The sequence below is a fragment of the Sphaerodactylus townsendi genome, linkage group LG10, assembly GCF_021028975.2.
Source record: "Sphaerodactylus townsendi isolate TG3544 linkage group LG10, MPM_Stown_v2.3, whole genome shotgun sequence".
Classification (NCBI taxonomy): Eukaryota; Metazoa; Chordata; class Lepidosauria; order Squamata; family Sphaerodactylidae; genus Sphaerodactylus; species Sphaerodactylus townsendi.
The window spans coordinates 11,419,268-11,435,699 of record NC_059434.1 but is presented as its reverse complement, the minus strand read 5'-3'; the positions used below and the strand labels follow the sequence as shown (position 1 = coordinate 11,435,699).

At 44.8% G+C, this 16,432-nt stretch overlaps 1 pseudogene; it reads right to left on the bottom strand.

Annotated features, from left to right (window-relative positions):
- Window positions 1-16,432, bottom strand: part of LOC125439597 — a 33,679-nt pseudogene that overhangs the window by 167 nt on the left and 17,080 nt on the right.

The window sequence follows — 16,432 nt, the reverse complement described above, 5'->3', positions numbered from 1 at the left end:
TTATTATTATTATTATTATTATTATTATTATTACATTATTACATATTATTGGGGGGATCTGAATTGCCAGGGATTGCCAGGTTACACCAGACTCCACAGCGGTCATTTTTCCCCACAGGGAGACTTTTTTTAAAGCAGCATGGGGACCATGACTTCGACATCGAAATGGAAAAGTCGGGTGACCACATCCCCTATATTCCAACTGGGGCTTAATTATGCCTAATCTGATGCAACTACCGGCCATGTCTACTCTCGTGGACACAAACAGGATTGCCATCTTGCCATCTAAATGTTTGTACTGTATTTGTTAATTTATTAATTTTAAGTGATTTTACATTTGTACTGGGTTTTAGCTTGTTGATTTTTTACGTTGTTAACCACCCAGAGTCCTTTGGGGTGGGCTTTATAAGAAAGTTAACTAACTAACTAACTAACTAACTAGCTAGCTAGCTAGCTAGCTAGCTAGCTAGCTAACAAACATAAAAGGAGGAAGGCGTTAAACACTGCTGCCTTTGCATATCTTCCCTGTTCACAAAATGGCAGTCCAGTATAACTGCTTTGACATGTAAAAGAAAATCTTTGCGGAAGAATCTGATCACCCATCATCCTTCTGGCCTCCGTCATATTCCCGGACCGTTAAGTGCGGCGTAAGGAAGGCCCGTTGTTCTTCCCTCCCCTATCGGTCCAGCGAAAAGCAGCCAACATACATGGGGAAAAAACAATATTTTCCAGGAAAACAGGAACCTACCATGACAAATCCAGATAAGCTGTTGAGGAGCTTTTCGGATGACATGGCCCAAATAGCCATTCTTTTTTTTTCTGCCACATATTTTGCCCTAGCTGCAAAATGAAAGTTATACTTTTAAAATGAAAGGTTTGCAGGCATGTTTTTGGCTTGTAAATACCTATCTACAGTCCTGCTCTTAAGGAACAAGCTATAGAAGGAATCTCAGGTCCCCTGCCTAATTTGTATGCTCCCTCCCTCTCTCTCTTGCTTCGCTGCTTTCCCCGTTCAGCTATTACCACCAAGCTGCCTGAATTTACACCTCTATCAAAAAAGGAACAAAAAGGGGCCGGCACACAAATAAAATCTAAAGAAAAACTAATTGTATGTACCCAATCGACCAAAATATTGACATTAATTGGGTGCTTTAGTTAAAGACAAAAGATGTATATACTGGCAACTTTTAAGAATATGATTCTACTCATTGCCAAGTTTGCAGGAAGATCTGAAGGGAGAAAAAAAAAAAAAACAAGTGAAAAGCAAACCAGAAGATTTCTGTTAGCAAATCGAGAAAGGTTTCTGTTCACGGATCACATTTTTTGTAATTGGACTTAACAGGAACTATTGGAATCATTTAAAAGTATTTTGAATTGCTCACAGTGTAAAAAAAAAACATATGCACTTCATCTTGCAATTCGTTTGTATGATCCAGAAATTTTTAGTTGTATGATCCAGAAATTTTAGTAACAGGTTCCTCATGGTGGTGGGATTCAAACTGTGGCGTAGTGCCAATGGGGTGGGGCGGGGCACGATGGGAGCGTGGCCGGGCACCAGGGGCGTGGGCATTCCCTGGAAGGCGGGGCTAAAAAGTGGCAAGGACGCAGCCGCTGCATACTGTCGCTTGGGCAGGAAACAGAATGCACTCAGTAGCGCAGGATTTGCCATGCAGCGCGGGTGTACCTCCTGCTAGACTGCTTCCAGTTCTGGCGCACTACTGCTGAGAGGAGGGAGGGCGTAACCAAGGCAAAAAAATCACGTGGCAAAATCACTCAATCAGTAACCCCCTCTCGGCACAATAACAAATAATTCAGTAATCCCTACTCTCGGGAACCTGTGAGAACCTGCTGGATCCCACCTCTGATTACCATATGATATAAGACTAAATAATATTTCGGAAGATTGGTACACAAAGTGTTTTTTTCTTTAGGTTGAATTTACATTGAAGCAGTGAGTGCCACTCATAGAGTGAAAAAGGGAGTGGGCAGCCCTTCTCTGTGCTATGTAGTCCAGAGAACACTGGAGTTGGCTGCTCCACACAACCTGAAGGAGGCCACAAGAAGCTGCTATTGTATGACAGGATGCTGTCTTTGAGGGGGGCAGGGGAAATCAGAGAACATCTTCTCCATGGGGACTGGCAACTGGCTTATGGCTGCCGGTCAGTCCCTGTGGAGAACACACAATAAATGACAAGTCTAATGAACAATGAACAAAAGAAAAAGCTTGCAGTCGAGGGAGGTCCCCAAGATTCAAAAAAAGGGCTCTCAGTGTCGATTAGAGGTCTTCAAACCCTTTTCAGCCTATAGGTACCTCCTGGATTTCGGACACAGCATGGTGGGCACCATCACTGTAAAATGGCTGCCAAAGGAGGTGGAGTCAGACACAAAATGGCTGCATAGTTGGTGAAGCCAGCCAGTTTACCTCTACTTACACTCTGAAGATCCTTGTGATGTGGTGGCTGCCAAATCAACTTTTTAAAAAAAAAATGCACAACCAATCAAATTTCCAGGAGGCAAATCAGCAACCCTTGCTGGGGAAAAGGCCCCATTTGATCCACGCCCCACCTTCCAAAAACACTTTCGGCGGGCACCAGGAAAGTTGTGTTGGCCATCCTCAAGTGGCACCATGGGTACCACGTTGGGGTTCCCCGGGTTAGATTATGCATATCCGGGGAGAAAACACAAGATTGTTTTCTAATTACACTAGTTGTGAGAGTTCAGATTTAGCTCCAATGAAATGAGATCTCCCCATGCCTTTTGATAGTTTCTGAATGATTATTTACATTACTGCCTTTTCAGGGTCCCTGGGAAAGGCTTTCAGTAAATTTCCTGTCATATAATACACAGAGACGCTCATCGCGAGCCGTTCCTTCCATGTGTGGCCACCTTCTGCAGCTTTAAGGAAATAATCAGCAGCAGCAGTCTGCAAAAGAAAGAGCAGCGGTAGGAGAAAGGTCATTGTTTCTAGTCAATTTTTTTTCACCTGGTTTTAATTCATCAGACACAACCCCACCCCCCCCATACTTCTTAAAAAAATGTTCTAGCAGTGGCAGAAGCGGCAAGGGGGCCGGGGTGTGTGTGTGCGTTGGTGCAACGGGCTTACCTTCATGGGGTGGAAAATCGCTCCAGTTCCCTCCCTCTTTTCCAGTGCCCCGCCCCCTTCCCACATTTACCTTAGTTCTTTTCCTTTTCTGGAACGTTTTCAGGCTGTAAAAAGCGGCTATTTACAAGCGTTCAGGCTAAAAAACTGCCTGAGGAGCTATAGTTCACAGAAGCACCTTAGGGCTCACAAGGTTCTCCTGGGAAGTATAGTTCCTCAGGCAGTTTTTAACCTGAACTGTGAAGAAAACCGTGCATTTTCAGCCTGAAAAAGTACCATAGAAAAGGGCTAAAAGCAAACTAAGGTAAGTGTCGAAGGGGGGGGCAGGTGGGAGTGCTGCAGAGAGAGCTTCCGAGGGGAGTCATGGGTGGGAAACACACTGCGCACCGAGCGCAGTTTGGCCCAGCTACACCTCTGTGTTCTAGCCAAGGGATTAAGCTACAAATTCGATACATCAAACGATACCACCATCTCCCTATCACATACCGAGAATTCAGCTAGGAAAAATATATCCGAATCCATGAGGAGCCTCCAGTGCAAATGGGAAAGCCCTGGGCTCGTAATGTGGAAACAGCTGGGAGCATAATGCCCCAGCCCTGCTCCTTGACTCCCCGGAAAGAACAGGGCAGCCGGAAGAATCAGAAAACGAGGGAAAAGCCCGGTGACATGTAAGATCCGGGGCATTTTGACCGTGCAAAAAGTTATTACCCGGTAAGAACAGTTTTGAAGAGAGCAGACACACTGGTTTGAGAGAGGCATAAGTATTCCAGGCATGTTCCATTTCTGCTGCGCTCTCTAGTTGCAATTTTTTTTAAAAAAAAAATATGAAACACTCTGCTCAGTGAAAATCACTATGAGTACATATGATTCGAACTTCCCTTCCAGAGAGCCAGCGTATGCTGCAGCGGTTGAGAGTGAGTGGACTCTAATGTTGAGAACTGAGTTTGATTCCCCACTCCTCCACATGAGTGGCAGACTCTTATCTGGTGAACTGGACTGGTTCCCCCGCTCCTAGACAGGAAACCTGCCGGGTGACCTGGGGTTAGTCACAGTTCTCTCGAGCCCCACCTACCTCACAAGGTGCCTGTTTGTGGGGGAGAGGAAGGGAAGGAGTTTGAAAGCTGCTTTGATAACCCCTTACAGGAAGCCACAAAATGGGATATAAACTCTTCTTTGAAAAAAAAGCTTTTGCCTGTCTCCCCCAAGCTGCAGCCTCAACTCTTTACTGGCTGGTCAAAGAGACAACATGGAAGGCTCTTGCCAGAGGCCCTGAAGCTTCCAGTTACCTTCAACTACTTTGCTACTTCTCAACATGGTTGATATCTTGTGGAGTCGTTTCCCCACTTATCATGACCAACCTTTGCTGCGCCGGGCTACTCTCAGCGCCAAGTGTCATTTCTGGCGCTTCTCCCGGGCTTCCCCACGAAATGCGCAGGGTCATCAAAGGCGCCTGTTTTGAGGAGCGCCAGGAATGACGCGGCGCTGGAGGGGGGGCTGAGAGAGTGCAGCGTCCAGGGCGGCTCGCGTTGTCGCCAGCCTCTGGCCAAGTGGGGAGTACCGGGGGACCCCGCGCTACTTGGGGAGAGTAGCAGCAGCTTAGCAGATGTTAAAGTGGGAAAAGCGACCTTAAACCCATAAGTGGGGATTGGAAACATCCTTCCAAGACAGCTTTGATAGAGAACTCTAATAAACCACAGTACCAAATACTTGCACTCACATGATTTCTACCAGTCGTTTCTGGATGAATCCCGTCTAAATAGAAGGACTCCAAGATTGTAGGAGGTATCAGGACTGCTTATGGCTTCAACTTTTAACCAATATTTGAGTAGCTTTCACATAGTCTCTCCTAAAGTTATGATAATACCAATGAGCCATTCATTGCCTGAGGTAGACCCTGTAAGTAAAATGAACAAGAATATGGTGGATCTCTTTCAAGAATTCATGTCCCTACCTGTCTTTACTGGACCTTACTGATGACCAAGAAATGGTACTTAATCCAGTCTGGGCTTTCCCCAGTGAGCATTGTGGTGCCCCTCCCCCCCCCCCAATAAAATTCTAGGTCTTCCCACAGTTCTGGCTGAGTGCTAAAGAACTTTTATGAACATGTCGGAAAAGAACATGATACAATACCCTATAGCAGGGGTCTTCAAACTATGGCCATCCAGATGTTCATAGACTACAATTCCCATCAGCCTGGCCAATTGGCCATGCTGGCAGGGGCTGATGGGAATTGTAGTCCATGTTTATCCTGGAGAGACCATAGTTTGAAGACCCCTGAACCATAGAGTCACACAAATACTCCCCGTTGGCAAACAGTTGTCAAGTATGGAAAACAAGCAAGGGAAAAGACCACACCCTGACATCCTAGTTTGATATGTTGATATGACATCCTAGTTTGAGCGTGTTTGATATGCAGCAGTATCTGGGACAAGCGGCTAAACTTGCCAACCTCCAGGTGGCGACTGGAGATCTTCTGGGATTACAACATCTCTGGGGGACAGAGAGGTCAGTTCACATGGAGAAAATGGTCGCTTTGGAAGAGTGAACTGTATGGCATTATATACCCAGAGGTGGGATCCAACCAGTTCTCACCACTTCTCTAGAAGTGGTTACTAATTATTCTGAATGCAAAAAAGAGGTTACTAAAGCAACCACCCTGCCCAATAGGGACTGGAGATGCGTGTGTCTTGGCCGGCACCACTGTTTGAATCCCACCACCGCCAGAACCTGTTATTAAAATTTTTGGATCCGACCACTGATTATACCTCATAGAAGGCCGTTACCACTGAGGCTCCGCCCCCAAAGTCTTTTTCCCCAGCCTGGAACTGGCAACTCTGGACAGTGTCGCCCTTCCTGACAAAACAGAGTAGCCAGCAGTAATCCTAAACAGGTCTACTTTGAGATCCAAGTGAGGGCCTACTCAATGGGGAAATATTGGAAAGTATTCTTAGTATAGGACAGTAAGGGCGTGAGCGACATCTTACCTTGTCTGGGTCCACAATATTAGCGGACACTATCTGCCCCCCTCTGTGATATGTTTTCACCCCATCTAAGCTTTCATGGCGAAAGCTTTGCGAGTTTCAGGGGATCAGTGGCAGATTACCCTTAAAATAGAAAAGTCCCCAAAGAAAAGCCGATATCATGTCGATATAAGCAATATCAATATTACTTTTAAAGAGTAATATCGATCTTTCCTTGATCTTTCCCTTGATCTTCCCTTTTGGGTAATGTGGGGAGGAGGAGTGTCCGAAAGCCATAGAGCACAAAGTGGGGCTGCTCCTACGCATTTAAACAGGGAAATAACTTAACCTGGATAGCTTTAAAAGGGGCTTGGACAGATTTATGGAGGAGAAGTGTCGATCTATGGCTACCAATCTCGATCCTCCTTGATGGCGGAGGTTGCAAATGCCTTAGCAGACCAGGTGCTTTCGGGAGCAGCAGCAGCAACAGAAGGCCATTACTTTCACATCCTGCATTGAAATCCCAAAGGCACCTGGTGGGCCACTGCGGAAGTAGCAGAGTGCTGGACTAGATGGACTCTGAGATGCGATCCTGCTGGCTCGTTCTTATGTTCTTATGAAATGAGAACAGACCCCACTGCAGAGGAACTATGGGGCTGAGAGCCCTGCAGAAAGAGCTTGATGCATAATGTGCTGATGCCTCATATGCTGTATAATGATAGCAAACCCAGCCTTCTTTGTGAAGGGAAATATGCTTAAAAGGCTTTAAGAAATGCCACTGGGAGAGGGAATCGAATTGTTTATTATTTGTATCAAGAAAAAAAATTATGCTGCTTCTACAGAGAACGTTAGCTTGAAGGGGATTACAAAATAAAAACACACCGCAAGCACAAAATCTTACATTTGTTATTTAAAGCTATGGTGACCAGGCGTCCCGCTTTTGGCGGGACAGTCTCGCCTTAAAACAATTTGTCCCGCGGGTTTTTTGAACTGTCCCGATTTTTGGAAGGCTGCCGCACTACCTTGTAGAGCGCTCCCCGTTTTCCCGCTTCGTGTCTGGGGTGGGAAATGGGAAGCCCCAGAAGGTAATGCGCTCCTGAGGCTTCGGAAATAGCATAGCGCTTGTCTTGCGCGTCTTTGTCTTGCCCTTCAGCTTTGCTTGCATCGCCCGTCCGGTTTTACAAAGGTGACAATCTGGTCACCTTATTTAAAATTAACATTTAAAACTTACGGTTAGAGCACAAAAACATTAATCTGTGAGCAGCTTAAAAGGAATCACTGTTTTTCAGGCTCAAGTTACACCATCAAGATGGTGTTAAAAAGATAGGCACTTTTGAAAATTTCCAAGCTTAGAGTTTCCAAAGAGCGTTTATAGATGAGATGAAGAGACCAGAGCACTGGATGGGGCCAGTGGAAAATCCACCACATAAACTGATGTAGAAATTTACCTTTGAAGCAGCTTTTCTCATGGATGTACAGCAAGCCTTCGGTTTTTTTGCACTCCTTGACCCTGAGCAACAAGGAAAATCCATACCAGAGTTACGCCAAAACTATATCAGTTCTTGCTGTCACACGAAAAAAAACAAAATTGCCTATTTGGGCTGTTTGTTAAGTAAATGAAAATCTTGAATTCCCACTTACAGGATTTCCATAATGGTGCCCAGCAGAAGAAATGCTTTGTTCTTATTCCAAACGCACTGCCCTGCACAAAGCTGCTGCTTTAAAAAACAGGGTTGTTTCACGCAGTTCTGCATTCGGGGTTGTTGATTTGGTTGTACAACATCCTGTGCCAAAAAAAGCCAGACCCTTCTTTCTGCCAGTATTGGATGAGTGACAACTGGTTGGAAGCCTGTCCCCCCCCCTCCCCCCCGGATGTTTGCCTGGCACTGCAAGCATTACCGACTTTCTCTTTGGGAGTAGGAAAACACAAACATCTGGATTGATAGATCAAGAGTTTCAAGTTCTGCAGGACAAGGCGAGAAGCAATTGCTCCCCCCTCTTTTGATATCAAATTTAAAATCAATCGCATGGCAGATTATTTGAGTTTGCTTCAGGAGCCCAAGCATAGATGGATAATCACTGGGAACCGATGTAACTCCCTTCCCTTGCTCTTTGCTACAAAGAAGGTTCCGAAAAATGGAAGCCTGCAAGAGCGGAAATGTCCTCGTATCTGCTTAGCGATTCAAACTATGGAACCTATATTGCTTTCGACTGCCTATCTGAGGGATCTAGGACCGAACTTTTTGCTCTTTATTCTGTAATCTTTAATGAAGACACTCTACTATGGGGAAGATGCGTTTCTACTAAACAATTCCGCCTCCGAGATTTTAACTTTTGTAGTTAGGTTCCATATAGAAACTTTGAAATGATTACCTGCGATGGTTCTCATGTGTGGGATACTTGTTTGAACAATGTTGGCTGTTATATGGATTCTATGCCTAATAAAGGTTTATAGATATATACATCCTAGTTGGCATACCACTATGCCTTGCCTTAATGGTGTAATGGCAGTGGTCAGTGGACCCTTTTTACATTATCACGGCTAGCGTTAGCATGGCTTGCTCCCCTTCCCTGTGCAGCTCTTTAAAAAGTGAGTTGTCACCAATGCCAGCTGATCAATACGGCCCCTTTTACATGATACAATGTGCTAGCATCAGTGTGGCCTACCCCCTCTGCTCACAAGTTTATGTACTGCTTTTTAAATTTATGTATTCATGCTTTTTTAAAATGTTTGTATTTATAGTATATTTATTGTATTTTTGGATTGTTTTTTGTGTAAGCCACCTTTCGAGTCATAGAGATATGGTGGGAGACAAATGTAACAAATAAACAAACAAATAAATTAAAAGCGAGTCTTTGCCAATATGGTTTTGACTTTTGTATAGATACCGTAAAGATATTTTATTCAACAAACCCTGACAAATTTTGTGTCACCATTTTCATGTGAAATTTGTAATGATCACCAACGATTGGGAGAAAAAAACATGGCACCCCTTTACTGTACCCTGAAATATTTGTTGTGTTTTGAAACAATCTTTTCAACCACTGAAAAGAGCGTTGCTTTGTATAAATGTTTACAGCACCATCCTAAAGCAGAGTTACTGTCTTCTAAATTCATTGGCTTCAGTGCAGTTAGAAAGGCATGGCTCTGCTGGGATAAGTGTTCAAATCCCATCTTACCTTGAACAGCCGCGATGGAAAAAAAAAAATCATGAAGCGATCTGGGGTCTTCGGTTTCCAAGGCACCTTTTGCATACCACTCAACAGCAGCTTCAGGAGTTTTTTTCTACTCCTTGCTGGCCCCAAAACAGCACATCTGCCCCAGCCGTTGCTTTTAACAAGACAAAAGCAAAGAATGAGTATGAGGAAAATATGACTGACTCCAACACATGCCAACTGGGTGACCTTGGGCTGAAGTCACAGTTCTTCGGAGACTCTCTCAGCCCAAACCACCTCACAGGGTGTTTGTTGTGAGGGGAAGGGAAGAAGGAGATTGTAAGCCCCTTTGGAGTCTCCTGCAGGAGAGAAAGGGGGGATATAAATCCAAACTCTTCTTCTTTTTCAATGCATATTTTCATAAACTCTCACGTAGTTGAGAAAAGATGATTTATTATCACAATCTTATGCAGAGCTCCTACAGTCTATTGATTTCAGTGGACTTGAACTGGAACAATCCTACATAGGATTTTGCTGATAGGTAATCCAGAAAGACAGTGAGATACCTGGCTGAATGTGGTGTGACAGTCGGAGCCAGGGGTCGGCTACCACCCAAAGAGCCATTTGGACCCATTTTCCACAGCCCCGAAAATCTACTGAGCCGGAGAGCCGGCTCCGCCTGAGAGCCACCTCCAGTTTGGCCCCTCCACTCACACCTTTCCTAGAGGAACTGCGCCCACGGTACCCTCAGGCCTCCAGGCCATCGCCGGAGCTGAGAGTATAAGGCTGAAAAGAACCGCATGCGGCTCCGAACCCCGCAGGTTGCAGACCCCTGGTCCAGGCCAATTTATAAACCACCCTCCTAGAACAGAGTCTGGGGCTCATTCACACATGCAGAATAATGCACTTTCAAACTGCTTTCAAAGTGCTCTTTGAAGCTGTGCGGAATAACTAAATCCACTTGCAAACAGTTGTGAAAGTGGTTTGAAAACCACATTATTTTGTGTGCGAGGAAGGGGCCTAAGAGTGGAAGTCTAACAGATGTAGAAAAAACTGGTTGCATTCCTTTCTGATTTAAGATCTTTTAATTACCTATTGCTGCATACTTTGCTACAAAGATAAGGGCTAAACATGCTGAAAAGGAAGCAAGGCTTAAAACATGCAATATCGTGTAGTAAGTTTTAGATGGATTTAAAGATTGGAATGTTTAAAATGTATTACAATGTTTTAAGGTATTTGTTATGGCTGTAGTTTCAGGAGCCAATTTTAAGCATTTAAGTTTTGTATATATAAATTTGGCCGTATTCTTGGGTGAGGAGATTATTGCAGGCCAGTGGTCATCTACTAATAAAACTGACTGACCGTCTGACTCCTAGAACCAGGAATCCTTCTATATTTCAGTCTCGTTAGCTTCCATGCTGGGCATTTCAATAGGAACAGTCACTTACATCCTCAGGGACTTTCCAGGTTGCACATTCAATTTTTTTGTCAGGGAATTTGTTTCCCCACTTACCTCAACCACCCTTTGCTGCGTGCTACTCTCAGCGCGCGTCATCTCTGGCGCGCTCCTGGGCTTCCCCATCAAAAGGCGCCATTTTGAGGAGTGTCAGGAATGGCCTATGCGCTGAGAGGGCATAAGAGCGGCAGCGTCGGAGGCGGCTGCATTGTCAGAGTAAGCCCCTGTAATTGAAGATGCCGCGGTACCCTGCGCTACTTGGGGAGAGTAGCACGCTGCATATGGTAAGTGGGGAAAAGCCCAGGATCACAGCTATTACCTTTATTCACAGAGTTACCCCAGCTTATGCCAATTCATTTCACTGGGCTCAGATTGGAGTGACTCGACGTAGAATGGCACTGCAGACCTTCCTAACAGAAGGGCGCATGAACCTGTCTGAACCAAACCACTCATTCACATTGCCCCCTGCTGCCTTTTCTGACTGGCAGTGGTTCTCCCGGGAGTCTGGGTTTGCTGAATTTGCCCGCCTCCCAAAGCTAATCTACCTGGGCAGCAGCGTTTCCTCTTGTCGCTTCATATTTCAGCCACATAAAAAGGTCTCCGTTCTCTTTGGTCTGTGCTTTCAGCAAGTTGTCATCCTCAAGCCTTATTACTTCTACAAAGGCCTAGAGCAAAAGAAATGGGGAAAAAAATCTAAAGCTCTTATTCACATCTCTGAAAACTGGGGTGTTCGGTTCTAACGCTTGGTATTGCTACATTTTAATAACACTCGTGGGTCAGTTCTAAGCCAGTCCAGGAGACTTAAAGCTCAGGGGAAGAGGATATTCTTTGAACAGCCATTGCTACAGGATCAACTTCTGGTATTGCCTGATAACACTAATTGTCCTGGGACCAACTGTTGTGGGGCTCCTGTCCTCTTAGATCTGTCCCCATCCAATCTGTCCCATTTAGAACAGGTATGGAAGAGAACCTAGGAGTCTCTTGTTTTCTCTTCCTGTCCCTTTCTCATTTTGCATGGTGTGAATTACATTGTAGACCAGTGTTTTCCAACCTTTTGGACGTCACGGTACCCTTGACCTCACTCTTCATATCTCACGGTACCCCTGCCATCCTCCCCCCCCCCTTCCCTTCCCAGGTGAAAGGAAGCACGCGGTGGGGGTGGGTGAGAAGTGGCTGCAGACCTTGCGGCAGGCCCTGCCCCCTGGGCCAGCTCCATATCCTTGCTGGTGCCGGCGGCAGACACCACAAAAGTGAGGGGGGCCAGTAGCGTTGCCACGGTACCCCTGGGACTTGCTCATGGCACCCCAGGGTACCACAGAACCCTGGTTGAGAATCGCTGTTGTAGACGATTATTCTGAATTGGAAATCACAATGAATTGAATGCAATGACCGAAAGACAGTAAATAAATGTATCAACTCTATTAATAAATAAAATGTTGCTGCATTAAAATAGATGCACCATTCCCTGTAAGCTATGTGGATGTGCAGGCATCATATTGGTGCCGTGCAGGTTGGGCGGCCGCCTGGCAGAGGGGTCTCTTGCTGGTGGCTTGGTTCCGCTCAGTGAAAGCAAGCTTCTGCGCAGCAGTAAGGAAGCCTTAGAGGGACAATTGGTTAGATGGGGGAAATAAATCTGGAAATTGCTTATTTCTTTTACTTGGTCTCCTTCTAAATGCTGATGATCACGAGGTGTCTTCGCAGCAACGTCACTATAGTAAGCGTATGACAGTTCCAGATCGCGTGGATAACCGTTAATGCCTTGATAGTGCTTATATCCAAGGCTGATCAAAGCCAGCCTATCGCCTCCTTGTGCAGCAATCAGACTGTACAGCAGCCCCTAATAAAAATGAAGCAATGGAAATGTGAGGTTAACCACAGCAATAAAGGGTAATAATGACCATATTGCCCATGACTGGTCAGGTTCCATAAACTGCAGCAGATGTTAGAAATTATCATTTGTTATTTGAATCCTGTTGTGCCTCAGATAACAAAATTGTTCGAGAATAAGCTTTCCTCAGTCAAAGCTCACTTTCTCCACTTTCTGATGAAAACAGCTTTGACTCACAGATACCCTGGAAAATTTTGCCTGTCTTTAAGGTGCTACTGGACTCTGACAGACGATAAGGCTACCCACTTTATACATACATTCTTTTTTTTTAAAGTTTATTAGAAAGGTAAAACAAAGTCCAAAATTAGTACAGGCACCTTGAGGAAACTGCTAAAAACTTTGATATCGACAACTCTCGTCAATCTAAACCATGAAAAATAGACAATACTTATGACATATTACCTAAAACAGTGATGGCGAACCTTTTTGAGACCGAGTGCCCAAACTGCAACCCCAAACCCACTTATTTATCGCAAAGTGCCAACACGGCAATTTAACCTGAATACTGAGGTTTTAGTATAGAGAAAACGGTTGGCTCTGAGGCGTGTATTACTCGGGAGTAGGCTTGGTGGTAGAAGGTGGCTTTGCTTTGAAGCAACCATGCAACTCTTTGGACGGGTAAATCACGACCCTAGGAGGGTTTACTCAGAAGCAAGCCACATTGCCAACCAATGCAAAACCACATTACCTCTTACGAGAGCTTATTCCCAGGTAAAGGATCACACTTTAGTTCTTTGCATGAAAATCAGTGGGGTTTAACAGCGCTTAACAGGGTTACCTACACTGCTTCCCCAAAACTAGGTCTTAGGTTTAATGCTAATAATTGAGCCCAGTGGCCCAGGCCCGCCTAGATGTGTGTGTGTGTGGGGGGGATTTCCCCTATGATGAGTCTGTTTGTGCGTGCCCACAGAGAGGGCTCTGAGTGCCACCTCTGGCACCCGTACCATAGCTTCGCCATCACTGACCTAAAACCTATTTTTTTCTCTATCTGAACACATCAAATCTAGTAATATATTGAAAAGCAAGCTTGCCCACAAAATCATGACAGAAAAGTTAGTCTCAAAGCAGCTATTTGGAGACTTTAGAACAGGGCAACATGGCAGTCTTGCCTTTACCTTCAATAAGGTGTTTTAGGGAAGGCACTGAACAAAAATCTATGGGATTCTTTAAGACCCTTAAGCTGCTAACCTTCCATGACCCATTCTGGTGTGAATAAATTTCATCTCTCTATAAAATTGTCTCAATCCTACAAACGAGGGTTTGGTTAATGAGGTACACGATACTGGCAATGCTCTCAAATAAATTTATTTTTTTATTTATTTATAGTTCCACTTTTATACCGCCCTCCCCCGAATCTCCTCTGTTTGGTATTTCCCACCAGAGACATTCCACTTCTTACCTGGGTTGGGTCGACAGGCAAACCCAGTCCGATTTCAAAGATAACAGAAAGGACATAGGAAGCCCTGTGATAATCCAGGCAACTGGAATCCATCAGCGACATGACAGAGGAGTTGATATAATGTAAGCCATCAGCCCTAGATAGATTTTGAGCAGCCTTCTCAAATATCCTGTGTCCGATTTCTAATATTGCATCCCTCTGGTTTTCAGAAACTATGAATGCAAAACATAAAGTACAATTAAGTCTTGGATTATTGTTGGGATTTGCAAGTGTCTGTCACAATTCAGATATTAAGGGGTTAACAATGTGCCTGCTAATTAGTTACTGAGGTCAGAGTTTTATGACCAGCTCACTGATCAAACTATTGGTTAGCTAATCTCGGCATTGCTTATGTGGGACCAGTCACCTAGGTCAGAGGTTATAAAGTTATCTATGGTCGATTCCGCACTTGCGTTATCGACCTAAGTTCGAGCTGCATTCAGCCTAAGTGCTCCGCACAACCACTGTAACGGTCAAATTTCCGACTCCAGTTGGGAACTACTACTTTTTCAGGGAACCACGCTCGAACTCAGTTCGATTCCAGTAAAGTGCGGAATCTCTGGTGCCAGGAGTCCCCCATTCAGCCAATCACAGCTGAGTGTTTCGGGCATGTGTACAGCTGGCCAATCAAAAAACGCCACCTTCGTCCCTCCATTCCTGTGGCAGTTTTTTTTATAACATGCGTGGGGATAGACGGAACATGGCCGTAGAACAGTAGCCAATTGGAACGGAGCAGCGAAGAGGCACAGGATGATCCCGCCCTCTGAGCTGGGATCAAGCTGGTTGCAGTGGGGAACAACAATGGCTTAGACCTAGGTTAGTACCCTTCTCAGGGAACTGGGTCGAACCTATTTTACTCATGTGCGAAATTGCCCTATGTTTCTTTGTCTCACACAGTTGAGCACATTTCTAAGATGCTACAACAAGATTCACCTTAAGAGGTGAATCTCTGCCTTGCTACATAGGCACCATGTGGGCTCACATGGTCCTAGGCAATGTAACCAAGTTAGTGCTACAATAGAAAGTTGTTCTTTGTTTTATTCCAGTTGTTCTTTGTTTTATTTCCCTTATTAGTAAGTAAACTTTTTATATAATCACAGCAACTGTCTCGTGGTCTCTTATTCCGCACTCTGCTAATGATCAAGTTTAACAAACCCAACAATTATAGATATGAGTTCTGTGCATTCCACATTCTGTGCATTGGAAACCCTCGGAGATCTGAGAGTGGAGCCCGGGTGAGTGGGTTTTAGGGAGAGGGGGGACCTCGATGGGGTATAATGCCATGCAGGCCACCTTCCAAAGCAGCCATTTTCCCCAGGAGAAGTACAATAAATGTTTTAAATAATACGATAAACAAACAAACAAACAAACAAACAAATAAATAATGGGTGATACATGTAGTCCAGAGAAGTAATTACAAGAGATCTCCATCCCTACCTGGAGGCTGGCCGTTCTAGCCATACATAACCTGCTGTCCTGAGTACACATTCAGGTGGCCTCCAAATTTCTGTGAGAATGGCAGAGAAAAATTCTGAAGGGCCAGAGCCAGTCTGGTATGGTGGTTGAGAGCAGTGGGCTATAATCTGGAGAACTTGGTTCCCCACTCCTCCATGTGAGCAGAGGTCTATGATCTGGTTAACTGGGTTTATTTCCCGGCTCTTCCACATGAAGCCTGCTTGGCGACCTTGGGCTAGTCATAGTTCATTCAGAACTCCCTCAGCCCTGTTTACCTCACAAGGTGTCTATTGTGGGGAGAGGAAGGGAAAGGAGCTTGTAAGCCCCTCTCCTTACTGGAGAGAAAGGTGGGGTACAAATCCAAACTCCTCCTCCTCCTCTGAAGAACTCCTACAGGTTCTTCTGAAGCATTTCCTGCCTGGTGAGGTGGAGGAAAAGCCAGGAACAGCTATTTGCTTTGGCAAAGAAATGCTTTAAGGAAAAAGCAAATGGATGACAGGAAATCCATCCGTGGGCACCACAACTTGCTGGCTTCCTGAAATCTGTCCCCCTTCTCTCCCGCAACCCAGTGGGATAAAATTGAAAACTAATTTAAATTGCAGAGCGGGTGAGAGACATTGCTTTTCTACTAGGGCTCATATTGGAGCCTATGGGAATTTTAAATTGTCAGTCGTGATTAATTCAATTTTAACATTGGGATTGTTAGTGGCTATTTTCACGTTAGATTGTACTATTGTATATTTTAATAAAGTCTGTAAGCCGCTCGGAGCATGGCCTTTGGCTGGGAAGAGCGGGGCAACACATTTAATAAAATAAAGGCAAATAAATACAATGAGGATGCGTAAAGAAGAAACCAAACGATAATGGCAACGATAATGGCAAAGTATAATGGTCTGAGCCAGAAAACCTGATTCCAATTTCAGGGATAGGATTCTGTTCCGGGAAACATCAATTGACAGAAAAGAAGTCAATGCCTTAG